This window comes from Danio rerio, chromosome 4, assembly GCF_052040795.2.
Source record: "Danio rerio strain M-AB ecotype USA chromosome 4, GRCz13ab, whole genome shotgun sequence".
In the NCBI taxonomy this organism is placed as follows: Eukaryota; Metazoa; Chordata; class Actinopteri; order Cypriniformes; family Danionidae; genus Danio; species Danio rerio.
The window spans coordinates 30,118,989-30,138,486 of NC_141024.2; the positions used below are offsets into that span (position 1 = coordinate 30,118,989).

Genomic DNA, 19,498 nt, shown 5'->3' on the forward strand with positions numbered 1-19,498 from the left:
CTGCCCCATCTACTCTAATGCTTTATGTTGCTTTTTATATTTTATATATTATTTAATATATATATATATATATATATATATATATATATGGGAGAGTGAGACATTGTATTGATGATAAGCTGAATTTCACTGCAGCCATCAGGAGTCAACCAATGCCACAGAGATTATTAAAAGATAAGTATAAGATATAGACGAGATGCATTTAAAGGGCAAAAATATTCACACAGAGCAAAGAAATTGTCAATTGTTATAACTCAGTTTACTTTTCCTATAATTAATATAATTTGCCTAGTTTAACCTGTAGTTAAGCTTTTAAATTGCACTTTAAGCTGAATATTAGTATTTTGCAAAATAACTAGTAAAAATGTGTTATTTTAAAAAAAATCTTAAACAGCACGTACATACATTTTTGCAGAGACTCAATGAATTTGTCTAGAAAACATCAAACGAAGTAGGTAAAAGTGGCATTAACAGTATAGTTTAAAGACTTTCCTAAATAAATGTATAAATTAGGTAATTTGTTGTGTTTTTTATTATTACTACTAGCGCTGTCAAAATTAGTGCGTTAACGCATGCGATTAATTTTAAATAATTAAGTTGCAGGTTTTTTTTTACTTCCAGTTGTGGTGGACGTGTGTTCAACATGCAAGAAATGTGGATAAGACCAAGGAAGCACTTTTTGAAGGCAAGTTTCGGTATAAAACAATTAGTTGCATCACAGGTTATCCAGAGTTTCATGCAATTTCGGGTGTTTCATTTTTATCTTTCGACTTCTGTTGTAAGTTGATACCGAATGGCGAACAGAAAGAAAATCCTCTGCATTTCGTGACTCGGTGTTCCTTTAAGGTAATAAAATCGCTGCTTACACGGTAGAATTTTAATAAGAGTATTATCTTAATCATATTAAAATCGGAGTATTGGTGTCTTATATAAATGTACTCAGAAAGTCTAGGGTGAAGTCGCGGGCTGTCAAAGACTGGGCATTACTTTGCCTTTTAGCATGAGCCCTCCAAGTTTAGCGTGTTTCCTCATTAAACGCAATGAAAGCGTATGCTTCGCGTTGTTGTGTCAGAATCCTTGTGAAATACAGTAATACTTTAGAACGCTTAGTTTAAGCAAAATTGATGAACGCGATCATGCGTGTTGAATCTGAAGGAAGTCGCTCCAGCGCGTTGTGTGTGTGTGTGTCTGTGTCAGGCCCGTTGAGCGGTGTCAGGGGTGGAGTGAGCGACGTATCTGAGTAGAGGAAAGACGTACTTGAAGGACGGTGGGGGTGAGTTGCGTGCGACATACCTGAAGAGCTAGGAGGGATGCAGAGGAGAGGGGTGTGCGGGCATCCGGGAGTCTCTGTGCATTTGCGGGATACTCCTAGTCTTAGCAACTGGATGAATGTAAAGGAGGATTAAGCTAAATTGTTGCTACTTTTAAATTAATGTTCCCATCTCATAGCAATAAAACTTTACAATGAGTGCAACTGTTTGTATTCAATAGTTTATTATTATAATTTTCCATTTCTGTAATGCCTGTATTTTTTTGCAGTCCACTTAGAATCCAACATGCAAATCAATGTTTTTTATTGCCATTTATTGTTTTTTAAATTGAAATGGCACTAACATTCCTGTGTTTTAATTTCTGTAATAAATATGGCTGTTAAGCCAGGATCTTGATGGTTTATTGTGGGTATGTTGTTTACATGAAGAAATCTGTGTTACAAGTTAAACAAAAATTCTAATAAACAATTATATTTTGAATTTAAATAGTTTTTGTCTTGTGTTTACATAAATTTTACATTTGAATAGCCAAAATTACAAGTTTCAGTATTTTAAATATGATTAATCGCGATTAGTCGAAGTTTGTATATTTTTATTGTTTTAATTTATTGATATGTGCATGATTGTGATAAATGTTGGCAGTTGCTTTGAAAATATGCTACGCACTAGGGGCCTCATGTATCAACGCTGCGTACGCACAAAAACTTTGCGTACGCCAGGTTTCATGCTCAGAATGGCTCACGTTTGGATTTACTAATGATGAAATGAACATGGGAATGTGCACAGCTCCACGCCAGCTTCATGGCTGGCGTACACACATTTTTTGTGCGTGCCTTTTTTTATTTCCATTGGCGACTCCTAGAGGCAGTTGTGTTAAATTGCACTCTACAAAGTGTCTGAGCCGTGTAATGGCAGCTGTATGAGACTGGTTCATCTCTAGCAGGTATATAAAGTTTCCATACCATACAGTTGACCAGCCAAACATTAAAGAGCAATTTGCAGCAGTCACCTGTTTTCCCTATGTAATCGGAGCTTACATCTACTGCATCTACTGCACGCACATTTCTATAAAGCAGGGGTCACCAATCTCGGTCCTGGGGGGCCAGTGCCCATGCAGGGTTTAGCTCCAACTTGCCTCTACACACCTGCCTGGATGTTTCAAGTATACCTAGTAAGAACTTGATTAGCTTGTTCAGGTGTGTTTGATTAGGGTTGGAGCTAAAATCTGCAGATCGCCGGCCCTTCAGGAACAAGTTTGGTGACCACTGCTATAAAGGCACCATCTGAAGATGAATTTGCATACGTGAATCAGAAACATTTCCATTCAATAAATGTGCAAATAAAATATGATGCACAGACGTATTAATGATTCCTACTTGTCTTCCTCATGATTAATAGTAGGCAAAATCTGATATGTAGCAGGGGGAAAAAAAGATTGAATTCAGCAGACGCTGGATTCGAACCGAGTTAATGTCAAAACATGATGACATGCGTTTTACTAGCTGCACCACTCAGACTGTTAAGGGTACTACAACATTTTGCACCTATACAAATCTCTTTTTTAAATCCACAGTGCGATGTTCAGACCCAACTGTGTTAACCACATCAGCTATACTCTTCTCACTCTATTTTTTTCTTTTGTTGTTAATTCCGGAGGACAAACTTGCAAATAACACAGTTTTTCTCCGGTCTACCTTTCTCTTCTTGCTTGCTTTTGCCATTGCTTTTTCGTTGGGTTTTGCCAAAGTAGAGTCATTAGCATATTCATACGGGGGAGGAAGCAGGGAGGGGTTTTGCGGTCGTGCATGTTGCGCTTAGTTTCACGTTCATTCAGATGTAGATAGAATATGCATGGGATTCGGCGTACGCAGTTTTTCATACATCTGAATTTTTTTCTTCGTATGTACATTTACAGCTTTGTGCGTACGCAATGTTTTTGTATGATTTCCACAAAAGTCTTCGTACATGAGGCCCCATGTACCCTACGTGTCGTTGCAACGTGTAGTTACATTTTTTGAGAGATGCATGTCAGCGATGCTGACGGCCATGTCGAAGGGCTATGCGTCAGCGCCGTAGCATACGCGGCTGTTTGACGCAGAAGTATAAACCAGCCTTTACCCTGTAGATTATGCAGTAAATAACTGTAAAATAGTCAGTGTTTTGCTGTAATGAAAGGTAAACAGTATTTTAGTGTAAAAAGAGCAGGATTTGTATGAAATTGTGTAGTGCAAATAATAAACTACAGTAATTTACTTTATGTGCACATTACAGTTATTAACTGTGACAATAAATGGCAAATTACTGTTCAACCATTACTGCCCCATCTACTCTGATGCTTTATGTTGCTTTTTACAGAGACTTATATTTTAAAGGCAGAAAACAATGGTTTAGGCATCACCACTCCCTCGACAGGCTGTCTATTTTATTCTAAAAACAAAGGTGTTGGAAAAAGTTTCAAGAAAATACTGGCCCTTTAAGGGAGCCAGGTGTTTGATTTGATCACCGCTTCAGTGATGTCCAGCGGCAGAGAAACAGCTCGTTAATTCACGCTCGTGCAGAGGATGAGACGGAGAAAAGTAATTAATGTATGCACTTCTTTTACTTATTTTCATGTTGTCAGGTTCACAGTGCAAACAGCTCCCGGTGGGAATAACTTGAGTGAACATAAAACAATGCCGAATAAAACTTTCTTCTTCTGCTTGAGCTGCACAGCACACAGCGAGCTCACATCATCTTGCATGCGTGTCGAACTACACTACCCAAAATACACTTTGCTATGGACTACAATTCCCCTAAATATTCTATTTCCCCCTTCTGAAACACTAGCGTGCAACTTGAGCAATACTGATACTAAAATTGTTTTACATTTGGTTTTGTAGTTCGGGCCTAAATAAATGTTTGTTGCCATTTTTAATCGTTTAAGTTCATTTGATTGACTATATATAAATCAATTGACATTATTAAGGCATTTATTGGGTACAATTGCTACTTTTTACTGTCATTCATTGTGTTTTGGTCATTATCAATGCACTGTCACTTTAATTGAGCGTGAGCAGTGCGTCAAAAATAGACCCAGCGCCGAAACTATCGATGCACCGCTGCTTCAGCGACACTCACGCCTCGCGCTGAAGCGCTGCTGCTGCGCTGCTGCTGCGTGCGGTATGAAAGCTTTAAACTGTTAACATGGACGCCGAAAAAATGTTTCTTTTGTTTTTAACCTTCTATATCAGGAGTCAAGTAATGCCACCAGAGCCGGCCCAAGGCATAAGCGAGCTAAGCGGCTGCTTAGGGCCCCATGGCCACCAGGGGGCCCCCAAGAGTGAATGAAATTACTAACTTTCATTTTTGTTTTAGTTTGTCGGAGAGTTTGGTTATAGATTATGGGTGGGGCAAATATATCAATATGCTCTGGCGCCAAGAATCAATATTTATCTAAATGTACAAAAGATCTGAATTAATTAATCTACTCTGACTGCAGCCATTTACCGCTGTGGCTGCAGTACACCCAGCTGCCACCAAGTGGCTCTTCCCGTAATGGTGGATCAACAATACATCAGAGACGCACCAGCCTTTTTAACCACTGACAGATGAGCGATTGCAATTGTGAAACTTTATACAGGAATATGGGCTCACACTATTTATTTCCGCCAAAATATATATAGATATCAATAGGACAAGAACACATAATTTGAAGGGTTTTTCATTTATTTAACCCTTGCGGACCTTTGCAAAGTCTTGTAGATGGTATTTTTGCTGAAAATATTAGATAAATTAAAAAGAAAAACTTAAAAATAATGTTCTTTTTAAATTGATGAGTAAATAACTAATGTTCTCCACTGCTGGAGGCATTATAAGTGCTCAGAGGAGTCTGTGCTCACCTTTCTGAGTATTCCAATCAGTTACTGTTCTTGAATAAAATATATTAATCTAGTGGCAATGCAAAATTTTGCATGATTAAAAATAAACCAGGGCAATGCATAAAATACATCAAATAGGTTGGCCAAGTTGTAATAAATGTCTTTAGGTTACAGAAAACTTGAAAGCAATAAATTGCTATTTTAACTGTTTTCTAACATGCACAGTTGAAGTCAGAATTGTTAGCCCCCCTGAATTATTAGCCCCTGTGTTTATTTTTTCCATAATTTCTGTTTAACGGAGAGAAGTTTTTTTTAACACATTTCTAAACATAATCGTTTAAATAACTCATTTCTAATAACTGATTTATTTTATTTTTGTCATGATGACAGTAAATAATATTTGACTAGATATTCTTCAAGACACTTCTATACAGCTTAAAATGACATTTAAAGGCTTAACTAGGTTAATTGTGATGCTGCTGCTCTGATTAATTTAGATATGAGCCCTCTATCTTTGCATTTTTTAGCTTGTTGAACATGCATCTTGAACATGCAACATGCATCTTATAACTTTTTGATGCATTTTTTACTCTTCATTTGCAAACATTTTTATATATCATGGTTGGTTTTCTTGTGATTAAATTTCACAGCCATGTACTATGAATCATTGACAGTTGGTAAATACTGCAAAAATTATTTTCTTTTTATTGTTTTTGTCTTGTTTCTAGTCCAAATATATTTAAAAAATCTTAAAGAATAAACATTTTCTAGACAGATTTTGTGTGGAAAATGCTTCTTGATTTAATTTGATTTTGATTTAAAGTGATTTCTTTAGATATTTGAACTAGAAAATACAAAACGGATATGTAAGAAAAAAGCATATTTTATAATGTAAGCAACACAGCTACAGCAAATAAAATTGATAACACGTGTTTTAAATTTAAAGTGTGCAAATAATCAAGGATTAACAATAATTTATCATATTGTCTGCACCAAGGGGGCCCTAAATAAAATTCTGCTTAGGGTCCCCTAAAGGCTTGGGCCGGCCCTGAATGCCACAGAAGAGCTTATTCAAAGGTAAGTATTATATATGAATTACGTACATTTAAAAGCAAAATTATTCAGTCTTCTTTGAAATTTTAATCCTTTTTCAAATATATCCCAAGTGTTGTTTAACAGTGCAAAAAAATAAATAAAATGTCACAGTATTTCTTACAAATTTGTTTACTTTTCCTAATGAACCTAGTAAAGCCTTTCAATTGCAATGGAAGTTGAATAACATTGTCTTGCTAAATAGCTAAGAATGTGTTCAAAAAAATACCCCCCCCCCCACTTAGTCGGCGCAATAGCCTAGTGGTTAGCACGTCAACATATGGGAGAAGCCCCTGTCTGCAGCCTGCAGATCTGGGAGGGGATGAATGTGGGGCGGGGCTGCACATTCAGCCACGCCCACCTGTAATTTCATTGGTTAGTGGAAACGTAATAGCGTGAATGCCCACTACGTGGTGTAAGTAAACAGGAAATGCATTTCCAACTTCTTAAATATTGTTTTTATTGTTAATAAACACAAAAATACGCAAAAGTGGACATTCTTGCTGAGTGTTTTATATGTTAATTATGTTAACAGTTATGTGAATTTCATAATGGTATTTCTCCTGCTAAAAAATATTACATAAGATTCAAAAGACTCTTTTCACAATGGTGTACCTTAAGAAATGCAGTGATTTTAATTTTGATATTTTAATGGTTTATTATTTTGCTTCAAAATGCAATTGCATATTGCATATTTACAACAAATAAAGATGGAGAGAGAAAAAAAATAAAATAAAAATGCAGTGTTTTTAGTTCAGTTTAATTCTTTACCTTTGAATGGGAGAGTTCTCTGGAAAATTTACAATTGAAAATATTAAAATTATACTTTGATTTAAGGCTATTCAAAATATTGGGCATGTGTCCAATTGTTTCTCTTTCAATACTGCACTGCTTTGAGTTTTATTAAGAGCAGGGATAAGCTATTATTTATCAAGGGAAGTTTGTAACCTTTTTACTTATTAAATCAGATTATTTTATCATATGATGGATTTATTTTTACTTTGATGCTGCTATGAATATAAATGTATATTATCTGTTATATGTAAATGTTACAGCATGAGTAAATTTTTTTATTAATTTTTTTCATATTACATGGTGTGTTATCTATGGATGCAATCAATTTCATTATTTATTATTTACCAATCCATTAGTTTTGTTCAGTTTCTCCATTTGAATGAAGACAGTGCTCTGCTGCCACCTACTGGGTGGTTTTAATATCTGATCTACATTTTAATTAATAAGTTACAAATAATTTTATAATCTAATATTACTAAATTAAAATGCAGTCTTCTTGGTTTTATTTTTGTAATATTTGTAAATACAGGGTAAATACTTTAATACCACTTTCTAACAACCCTTCTGGATCCATTTCTGCACTGTAGATCTTTAAAAATATTTTTTATAATGATTTTGTTTGGTTATTAAGAGTCACATACAACATTGTTAATCTATTTCATTTAATTAAAATATTTAATACACTTAATATTATATTAGTAGGGTGGCACAAACGGCCAGTTTTATTTATTACTTATTTATCAGGACACAAATTAATGAAAATAAATTTGACAATAATAAGTACAGCACTCGTGTAAGCTTCTGAATTTTTTATTTGACAAATGCTGATAAATACATACCAACTTCATTTTCAGTAAAAACACCAACACAAAGCAATACATTCTGTTAAAAGTCCCTCTTTCTCGGTACAATTAAATATCTGGCAGATCTGTGTTTTTTTAGATGTCAGATGTCTCATCTACAGAACATCTGTGTATGCACATGCACACATGTACAAAAGGAAGACTGACAATTTAAAGAAAATAATAATAATAATTTAAGATACAGCAGTTTGTAATTATTATTACCTTTAATAAACATAAAAACTATTATATCTATTTTTACTGGGAAATTCCACTACAGAAGTAACAATCTGCTGAGCAATATATTGGGAAGTCATTTGTTGAACAGAATGCTTGCAGGACCCCACTCTCGCCATACATAACAGACAAAGCACTTTGTCAAAGTATATGGCACTCTGATTGATGAAACTTAAAAAAAAAATCAAGAACATATTTAAGCAAGACACAACCATAATTCAAAGTTTTACAACTAATGGAGTACTGTAAAAAAGTGCTTGGCATATTCTGTATTCTTTATCATGTGTACACACACACACACACACACACACAGCCAGCTTCTTGAATTTTGGATTACTGACAATGGCTCGGCGAGGCAGTGGTGCAGTAGGTAGTGCTGTCACCTCACAGCAAGAACGTTGCTGGGTCGCTGATTCGAACCTCGGCTCAGTTGCCGTTTCTGTGTAGAGTTTGCATGTTCTCCCTGCCTTCGCGTGGGTTTCCTCCGGGTGCTCCAGTTTCCCCCACAGTCCAAAGACATGCGGTACAGGTGATTTTGGTAGGCTAAATTGTACGTAGTGTGTGTAAATGTGTGTGTGGATGTTTCCCAGAGATGGGTTGTGGCTGGAAGGGCATCCGCTGCGTAAAGACTTGCTGGATAAGTTGGCGGTTCATTCCGCTGTGGCGACCCCGGATTAATAAAGGGACAAAGCCGACAAGAAAATGAATGAATGACATGGCTCAGCAGGTCGTGGATGTCAGTGAGAGTTGCAGAAATGTCCCATCACCATCCTGTGTGACAACTCTCAGTAGGATACACTGCAGGATCTCAGGCGGCATCTGTACAAAATAACCAACAATCATCAACATGTGGCTTAACATACAGTATATTAAAGTTAAACTCAAAGAATTAAATATGTTTGTACTAGGCATGCCCATCCTCACATTCCCCTTTGCATAAGTTTCATGCATGGGTTATAAAGTAAACAAAAAAAAGAGAACATGAAGTGTAAATGAATATATTTAAAAAAATTAAAAGCAAAAATCTATTAAAACAGAAAGAGAAAGAACTGAGGTAAAATAAAATAAAACAGAGAATTTGCTCCACAAGAATCATAGTGATGAATATATATCAATGCCAATGATCTACAAACAAAATGTAGTATAGATCAGTAAGTTCAATTAAGTTTTATATTGTACATATTTAGCATTAACATTACCAGAGTATATAAATTAGAAAACATGCCACGAAGAAAAATATATTTTGTTATCTTTGATATCAATAAACTTCATGTGGTGGACTATGTTGCTGAAAACTCTTTAAAGTTTACATTATTCTTTTAAGGGAATAAGACCACCAACTGTACGATCAACCTGGATAACGCCAACCCTAACACAGAAAACATTTTTTTAAAGGCTTTAAAACTTCATATCTCCTTAAAGGCCTTTAATTAAATAAATTACATATAATACGTAGCTCGTGAGGTGTACTGCACTATAATTTAACCCTTTACATGACAGAAGACATGTACTTACCATGCAGAGATGAAAACCGGAATCGAAAGCATACATTACATCAACGTCAATATGTTTCCGTGAACCAATTAAAGACTTGTAGGCGGAGCGACATATTCAGCCCCGCCCCATATTCAACCCCGCCCCGATCTGCGGGCTGCAGACGGGTGTACTTGACATATGGTGCTATAGCATCAGGGTGTCCCATGTTCGAATCCCGGCTAGAGGACATTTCCCTACCCCTTTCTCTCTCTTCACTTCCTGTCTTAATAATGTCCTATCTAATAAAAGCAAAAAGGCCAAAAAATAAATCTTTAAAAAAAAATTAAATATATATATATATATATATATATATATATATATATATATATATATATATATATATATATATATATATATATATATATATATATCCCCCTTAAACAGCACTTACATATATTTTTGCAGTGGCTGAATGAAGTTCACTGGAAAACTTTTAATGACTGGAAAACTTCAAATGAAGTATGTAGAAGTGGAATATAGCATAAAGACTTTCTTATATTTATGCATAAATTATTTGTTTTGTTTTTTATTACTCCTACAGGTTTGGAGCAACATGTGGATCAGTGTTGACCAATTTTTTAAAAATATTTTTTACTTCAGATTGAGTTTGTTAATTAATTAATTCATTTATTTTTATCTATTGGATAAGTAATTTTGATAAATTTTGACAGTTGCTTTAAAAGTATACTATATACCATGGGGTTCAAACTTAGTTCCTGGAGGACTGCAGCGCAGCAGAGTTTAGTACCCACCCTGCTTCAACATTACCTGTAGATTTCTTACAAGCCTTACTTAGTTTAATCAGGTGTGTTTAATTAGAGTTACAGCTTAAAGTAGAGATCTGCGCGGGGCGTCATTTTGAATCCCGCTCCCGCCCACACCCGCCAGGTTTTAGCCCGAACCCGACCGCTCCCGCTTATATTAAGAATTTATTGTCCCGCTGCCCGACCCACCCCGTTTTCTTGCCGCCGCGCCCGATCCCGCTAAAGAGCGGGGGAGAACAAAACCGAAAATCCCCCAGTTATACAGTCCAGGCAGCCAAGCTGTCTGTATAAACACACACACACAAGCACCAAGCAGACACACAGGCGTTTGCTGTTATATCAACTCAAAGGCTTGTAATACCATGTATCAAGTACCAATGTAATACCAAAAGTTTTTATATAAAGGTATATAAATACTGAGTCGCGCCAGCTCCGGGTCGCAGCGCACATTACTCTCGGGAATCGGGCAGTGAGTCTACAAGCATCCGGAGTCCGGCAGCCGGAGCCGGGCTGATTGGTAAGTCTAGCCGGAATCTAGCCGGAACTGGCCCCAGTGTATTTTGCTATCTGGGAAAGCTCTCTCTCTCTCTCTCATTCGCGCGTGAATACACACACACAAGCACACACACAGGCAAAGCTCGCTCTCTCTCTCTCTGTCTCTCTCTCTCATTCGCATAGCAATATCCGCGATATTGCTAGACAGCCCGCTCCTGTCCCAAATTAAACCCGTTACCGACCGCTCCCGTGATTTATTCAGAAATTTAATGCAGACCTCTAGCTTAAAGTCCCGGTGACACTGCACTATTTTCCCTATAGACTTCCATTCATATGCATGTGAATGCTGCAGACCTGGAATGCAAGCTCATGCGACAAGTTTTACAGTTCGCAGCATTGGAGAGTTCAAGCTTGAGGAACTCTGACCTGCAAAATCACATCATGTGATTGCTTGAGACCAATCAAAGATCAAAACATGACCTCTCTGGACAGAAATTTAAACTATGGACCAGTCGCTCGCTTTTTCAAGCTATAATCATTTTGTTTAATCCCACTCCTTTTCGCAGTTCCGTACGACAGAATTTTTCATGCTCAAATGTTAGTGTGACCGCAGCCTTACTGTGCAGACCTGTGGCTCTCAGTAATATATAAGACAATATTTAAATGTTTGACATCTGTGCTATATCCACTGCAGGTACTGTTTATTAATTTAACCTTTGATTAATCTTACCTTGAAGGGAGAGGTTACTATGTCAGTATAGGTGATCATAGGTCGAGGTGGACACCCATGACCTGTGGAGTCCCACAAGGCTCGATTCTGGCACCTCTCCTGTTCAACCTTTACATGCTCCCTCTGAGCCAAATAATGAGAAAGAACCAAATCTCCTACCACAGCTATGCTGATGACACTCAGATCTACCTAGCCTTACTGCCTAATGACTACAGCCCTATTGACACCCTCTACCAGTGCATTGATAAAATTAACAATTGTATGTGTCAAAATTTTCTTCAGTTAAACAAAAAGAAAACTCATTGAAAAAAAGAAAACTCATTGAAAAGTCATTGCGTATGGGAACAGAGATGAGGTTCTCAAGTTAAATGCGTACCTTGGCTCTAAAGGTCAAACGACAAAAAAATAAGGTCAAAAATCTTGGTGTGACTCTGGAGTCAGATCTGAGTTTCAGCAGTCATGTTAAAGCAGTCAGTAAATCAGCATACTATCATCTCAAAAATATTGCAAGAGTCAGATGCTTTGTTTCCAGTGAAGACTTAGAGAAACTTGTTCATGCTTTTATCAGCAGCAGGGTGGATTACTGTAACGGCCTCCTCACTGGACTTCCCAAAAAGACAGTCAGACAGTTACAGCTCATCCAGAACGCTGCGGCCAGAATTCTGACCAGAAGCAGGAAATCAGAGCACATCACACCTGTCCCCAGGTCTCTACACTGGCTCCCAGTTACATTCAGAATAGATTTTAAAGTATTATTACTGGTCTATAAATCACTAAATGGCCTAGGACCTCAATACATTACAGATATGCTTACTGAATACAAACCTAACAGATTACTCAGATCTTTAGGATCATATAAACTAGAAATTTCAAGGGTTCAGTCAAAGCAGGGTGAATCTGCCTTCAGCCACTATGCTCCTCGCTGCTGGAATCAGCTTCCAGAAATGATCAGATGTGCTCCGACATTAGGCTTACAAACCTAACAGATTACTCAGATCTTTAGGATCATATAAACTAGAAATTTCAAGGGTTCAGTCAAAGCAGGGTGAATCTGCCTTCAGCCACTATGCTCCTCGCTGCTGGAATCAGCTTCCAGAAATGATCAGATGTGCTCCGACATTAGGCTTATTCAAATCAAGACTGAAAACACATCTGTTTAGCTGTGCCTTTACTGTATGAGCACTGTGCTACGTCTGACAGATCGCACTATTATGTTTTTCGTTTTCTTTTTCATTCTTTTATAACCTATTTTAACTCATTTTAATTTGTTTTATCTGTTTTTAATCATTTTTATTGTCTGCATTTTATGTTCCTATACTTGTCTTTTTTATTCCTGTTTATGTAAAGCAATTTGAATCGCCACTGTATATGAAATGTGCTATATAAATAAACTTGCCTTGCCTTGCCTTTGTGTTTCATTGTAAATAGAAAATGTATTAATATCTGCTGATTTCTTAATTTTATTTTGTTCTTTTTCTGAATACCTTTTCTGTTGTATATTTGTTTGCTGCCAAAACAATAAAATACATTTGTCCAAAAAAAATTTGCTTTCTATTTTTAATAATAGTTAAGAATACAGATTAATTTTAGTAACAATACAATAACTATATATGACATGCAATATAATACTGTGAGTTGTAACACTACAGTACAGTAATTAACTGTAAGCAGTTTCCAGTTTGTTACCACTACTGCTCTATTACAGTAATTAACTGGCAACACTTTTGCCAGCTACTCACTGTAATGGTTTAGTTACAGTAATTAACTGGCAACACTGTTGCCAGCTACTTGCTGCAATGGTTCAGTTACAGTAATTAACTGGCAACACTGTTGCCAGCTACTCACTGTAATGGTTCAGTTACATTAACTAACTGGCAATACTGTTGCCAGCTACTTACTGTACACTGTAAAAAAATTGACCTTAAATTCACAGTAAATTACTGGCTAATAATTGCATTACTTTCACAGTAAATTACTGTATGTAAATTCACAGTAAATTATTGTGAGGTAGTTCACAGTAATTTACTGTGGTTTTGTCACATTAAATTATTTTGAAATTACAACCATATATTGTAACTTTACAGTAGATAATAAAGTCCATTACTGTAATTTCACAGTATTATCTTGTAGAATTAACTATATTTTACTGTGAATTTGCAAAACAATTACTGTGATTTAGCAGTAGGTTGCAGTTTAAATACCTGATTTAACTGTAAAGTTAAAGTTATATCCCGGATTACTGTAATTTAACAGTTTGGTGCTGTAAAATTTCAAAGCAATTTTAGGTCACACAAAAATGAAAATTCTATCTTGATTTACTCACCTTCAGGTTGTTCCAGCTCTGTTAAAAATGATTTTTTTTGTTAAACACAGGGATAAAAATATCAAATATTCCCCTTTGTGTCCAAACAACCTGAGGATGCGTAAATGACGACAGAATCTTCATTTTTGGGTGATCTGAAGACTCTAAAATCAAAATAAAAACAAACACACATACATTTTACAGATTTATTTAACAGCTTAATGACATCTGTGTAAACATTTCAGAAAACTTTCAAAAGGTGAAGGTGAAGCCTCAAAAAATACTATAAGAACATATTAATAAAAAAATCTGACATCATATGTAGCATACATATAAAAAGCGGTGCTTCAGAGTGCGCTCTCTCTCTCTCATTATTTGAGCAATTCCATGAAAATGTCAACCTTGCCATGAAAAGAAAAATGTTTTCACCAAAATAGCGAAACCGTTTCTACATTTTTTGCGCAGGCAAGTGTTTTACAGTACTTTAAAAATACTTAAAAATGTCTCTGTCAATGTTTTCAAACTATTATATTTGATTTACCAAAGTCAAACAAATGGCAATTTCACATCCGTCACATCCATAACGAAAAAGTGTCACATCCATAACAAAGCTTTTCCCTCAAAAATGCAAAAATGTCAAAATAAAATTAAATCAATCAGTTTTGTTCTATAAAGAGCCAACTCTTATCCTTTTGTTGAGCATTATTTATTTTGGGTTGTGCAGTTTAATTCACAGAATTTCTAAGAAAAATGTTGTATACTGTAAACTTGCAGACTTTTTTTGTCACATCCATAACGCTTGTTTATTTTCCTCATTTAAAGTATAAAAATGTTCACAGATTGAATTTTTTTGATCCCATAACTCTGTGGTTAGTTGTTTTGGAAAACATAAACAGATTATTCAATATAATGTTAACGTATACTTTCTCTGCGAATTTATGTTTTGAATTTTTACTGCAAATGTCACATCCATAACGCTGGAATCAGCCATATATATATATATATATATATATATATATATATATATATATATATATATATATATATATATATATATATATATATATACACACACACACATGAGAGAGAGAGAGACAAAACTTCTTGCTAAATTAGGCAGTCGTCTATTCAAGGTCAATCATTTTCCTGATAATTTTACACACTTGCTGGTTGATGTGTCTTCTCTGCTTCTTTGACTTCGTCTGTCTTCCATCTCCAAACTGGTGCCCAAAAAGCACCTATAAGCAAAGGGCAGACAAACAGTTAGCTTCATACAACACTACTGGGACACTACTGCTGCACTACAGAGCAAAATTACTGTTAGCTCTGTTTGAACATGCTGACAATACTGTAGCTCAGTCAAACTGCAATTATTTAAACAAAAACATCTGAAAAACATTTCCATCACAAACACACAATCAAGAACAGTCCAACAACAAATAGTGGTTTTAATGACCTAGGCAGAGCATTGTAAAACAATTGATTTGATTTACACCTTCTGTTTACAGACTATAATCTAATGCTGGGTTCACACTTATTGCAAAGTTAACACATGCATCACAGTACTTGCTCTTGAATACTAGCAGTATGTTTCTTGCATCAAGCTAATTTTTCATGATTTAAATATTAGGAAGATTTTGCAAAAAAAACTTGATTGAAGTGATACAGCACTTGTGTTGTATTCATTTCAATCAAGTTTTTTGCAAATATTCCAAATATTTTTCAACGTTTTTTGAGTTTCACTTAATTTGTGCTGCCCAGTAAAAATTTCCCACTATTTAAGCATTTGTAATGACTTGCATGTAATCCACTCACCTGAATAGGTAACTTCACATATGGTATAAGAGCCCCATCCTTTTAAAGACAGCTTCCCCTCTGGTCTCCAGCACAGACAAACAAATTGTGTCTGCAACACGGCCCTTTATAACAAGGGGACAAGGGGAGTCATGACTTGTGCTCCTATACATTCCTTGTTTAACCCCCCCAAAACAAGCCCTCAGTTACAATATTTATTGTTGACATTACCTTAAATTCCAGAATGCAAAAGGCATCTTCAGCATACTTCAGTTTCAGACCAGATCCAAAGTCAGTTGTGAAATCCAGGTGAGGTCCCATGACCACTCGACCCTCCGAGTCCAAGGAATAAGACTAAAAGGGGGAAAGAAGGACTAAATTAGAGGTGTTTGTGAATAATAAATTTTTTTTCTAGAAACAAAGTTGACATTCCATGCTTTGCCTATTAAAAACCAAGCAAACAAACACACATGCCCAGTAAAATTGCTAATAAAAATAAAAACTATAGTTTAAAAAAATCTTTGTCTAATATTTACTACTACTGGAGGTACTGGTGGAACTTCTGGAAGAAGAAAAAGAGTTTGTACAAGAAACTGCTCACAACAAATCTGTGAAAAACCTGACATTTAAAAATCTAATAAAAATGAGGAAGGCATCAACATTACCTTTAATAATCAAGCGAGGGTTGAATGGTAGCATCAGTGTTTCAACATCAATGGCTTTGGCTGCAAAAAAATATGAATATAATAAGAGTAGAATAAGACTCAACCTAACACACGCACACACACATATATATATATATATATATATATATATATATATATATATATATATATATATATATATATGTTTAGATTGTGATAATGAATTTAGGTTATATTTGTGTGCTCAGAAGTTACACTCACCTCACACTTCAGCTATTATCAGGTACACCTGAACACCAAAAAATAAAATCTACAGTTAGTGACACTATACAATTAGTTCTCATTAGTAAATGTTAGCACTGCATTAACACCAGTGAGAAATATACAATATGTACTGTGTTAGTGTTAGTTTAAAAGAATACAACTGAATTGTATTATAAGCCTCATTTAATAAAACAGTTAAGACTTGTTTCATAATGAGTTTAGTTTATTTAACTAACTTAACGTTAACGTTACAGTGAACAAAATTAACGTACATGAGGGTGACTAACCGTAACGTTAACTTAAGTGAAGGTCAGAGCTTACCTTAACTTTAGTCATTTCACCTTTAACTTACTTCAGTCTTGTACTGAAACAGAAAATGCAGTTAACAAGTTAATTAAAGAAAATTCCCTTTCTTTTTTCAGGAACTAACGTTAACGTTATGCTAATACCTCAGAAAACACTACAATCACCATCTGGCGTTGTTAATTTCTTGTTTTAAAAAAAAGGCGCGCTTAAACCCTGTACGTGCGAGTACAACTGAAGTACTCGGTAAATTCCTGTTAAATGACATGCACTATACAGAAATACACATACAACACTCATTTAACGGACAAAAGTCATATTTTAACACTTACCGAGGATGAATCCGTTGGGTGAAGAGACGACGCAGGCGTTGTCTGTGGTGATGGCGCTTGTTTGCGGTCGAGTCGAGTCAGTTCTGTTAAATGAATCGGCTCCTTTAAGTGAACAGTAAAGAGTTGAATTCGGCTTCTTTAAGTGAACAGCAAAGAGTCGAATTCGCCTGAAAACGATTCCGTTTTGTATAATATTGTAAGACGCAAACATATAATTCATTAATATTTCATCATATTGCTTGGTTCGTGTACTGCTTGTACACGAATTGCTTGTTGATGACTATGAGCTCATGAACACGTCTGATAAAATATCTGAATCTGATTCAATATCACACGAGTCCTGAACCGAAGCAGTGCAAAAGTAATATATTGATTGAAATATAAAGTTAATTATTTTCTTCGCCATTCAAAATATTACATATCTCTGATTTTAACAATAAGAATAAAGTTCGTTTGGAGTGTATTGAGAATTATTATTTTTTTCCTCCCAGGATTCATTTTGCACCAAGCTGCATCAAGCTGTAATGGTGGATGAGAAGGCACATAATATTATAAATATTGCTTGTAATATGTAATGAAATAAAGTTTTAACACTTTTTCATGCGAGAATGTAGTTCTTCAAAACTCAAATCTGTGGATTGTTAGTAAAGATTGTGTGTAATTTTAAGTGTGTTTTGCCGGTAGCGGAGATCTATGACCTCCAGGCGGTAACGGCGCTCATTACTCATGTATCCGCCGAGAGGCGCCTGTCTTCAGGCTAGACATTGGGACAATTGCCCCGTCTTCGATGGCTCTATATGCGTCCGAAAATGAAGTTTTAACTGTTTTTCATGCTATAATGTAGTTGGTTAAAACTCTAATCTGTGGTTTATTTATATAGATAAATTTTATATATATATATATATATATATATATATATATATATATATATATATATATATATATATATATATATATATATAATTCTAAATTAAAGATTAGTGACCTCCAGGCGATGACAGGTGCCCAATACTCATGAAACCGTCTAAAGCAGACATTTACCCTGACATTGAAATAATTGTTGGCTGTTTAACAGTCTTTGGTTTCATTAATTAATTACTTTTTATTCCAGTTTATTATGTTTTGGCTAAGCACACAGTTATGTTCATTAAATATTATTTCCTATTCTATGTTAACTGTATAAAATTAAATAAAGGTGCAGTACAACCAAAAAGATGTTGGTAACCAAATCGTTTTGGGGGCTATAACATTCTGTTATTATCTGTTAAAAGTTCATTTGTATTAATTTCTAAGTTGAATTAAAAAAGGTTTGAATTTCTATAACTAGCGTGCAAAAGATATAGCCCTTTTCACAGTAATTTGCTGTAATCATGCTACATGCCGTAATTTCACAATAAAATTATGAATACAACATATTACTGTGAATTTTTCAGTTAAATACTGTGAAGGGATACTAATGTAATTTACTGTGAAAAATTACAGTAACTTGTTGTGAAAACCTGGAAATTTTTTACAGTGTAACCAAACTTTTACAGTGAGTAGCTGGCAACAGTGTTGCTAGTATTCTACTGTAAAAAAGCCCGGTAAGGTCTAACAGTGTAAATACTGTAGTTGAGTTTTTAGTCGTTTCTTGAAGACAGCAAGTGACTTTGTCGTTCTGATGCAGTTAGGGAGTTAATTCCACTAACTGGGCAGATTGAACACGAGAGTTCGGAAAAATTATGGATGGAACCACGACGTGACATTTACAGAATGCAAGTTTCTGGAGGGCACATAAATCTGCAGAAGTGGGAGCAGATAAGAAGGAGCGCAGCCAGAAATCGCTTTGTAGGCAAACATCAGAGCTTGATAAGAGTTTGATGCGAGCAGCAACTGGCAGCCAGTGCAAACGGATGAGAAGAGGAGTGACATGTGCTCTTATAGCAACAAAAAAGTATGGTAGATGCTATTTGCACTCAGTGCTTATAGAAAGTATATGCCATTTTCACTTTTTACAGTGTTTATAGAAGGTAGATGCTATTGCAATGTTACTAAAAGTATGATGCTATTTTACACTAAAAATGAATCATACACTGTTTGCACTATAGGACTTGATAAACTAAATTGTATTATTTGCTTTATGCTATTTAGCTAAAATATGTTATTTACACTACAAATTAATAAACAGTAAATGTTGTTTACAGTACACTTAAGTGTTAATAGATAGTAGATGCTATTTACACTAAGTATTAGCAGTATAT

The 19,498-nt window shown here is 35.2% G+C and overlaps 1 long non-coding RNA gene across 1 annotated transcript; it reads right to left on the reverse strand.

Annotated features, from left to right (window-relative positions):
* Positions 1–15,021: 15,021 nt before the first annotated feature.
* LOC148679962 (uncharacterized) lies at positions 15,022–17,337 on the reverse strand. The gene is made up of 7 exons (XR_015942449.1): positions 17,259–17,337; positions 16,945–16,987; positions 16,621–16,648; positions 16,381–16,440; positions 15,947–16,069; positions 15,737–15,840; positions 15,022–15,159 (listed from the first exon to the last, which is right to left on the reverse strand). It is a non-coding gene; the product is annotated as an uncharacterized LOC148679962 (long non-coding RNA).
* Positions 17,338–19,498: the final 2,161 nt, after the last annotated feature.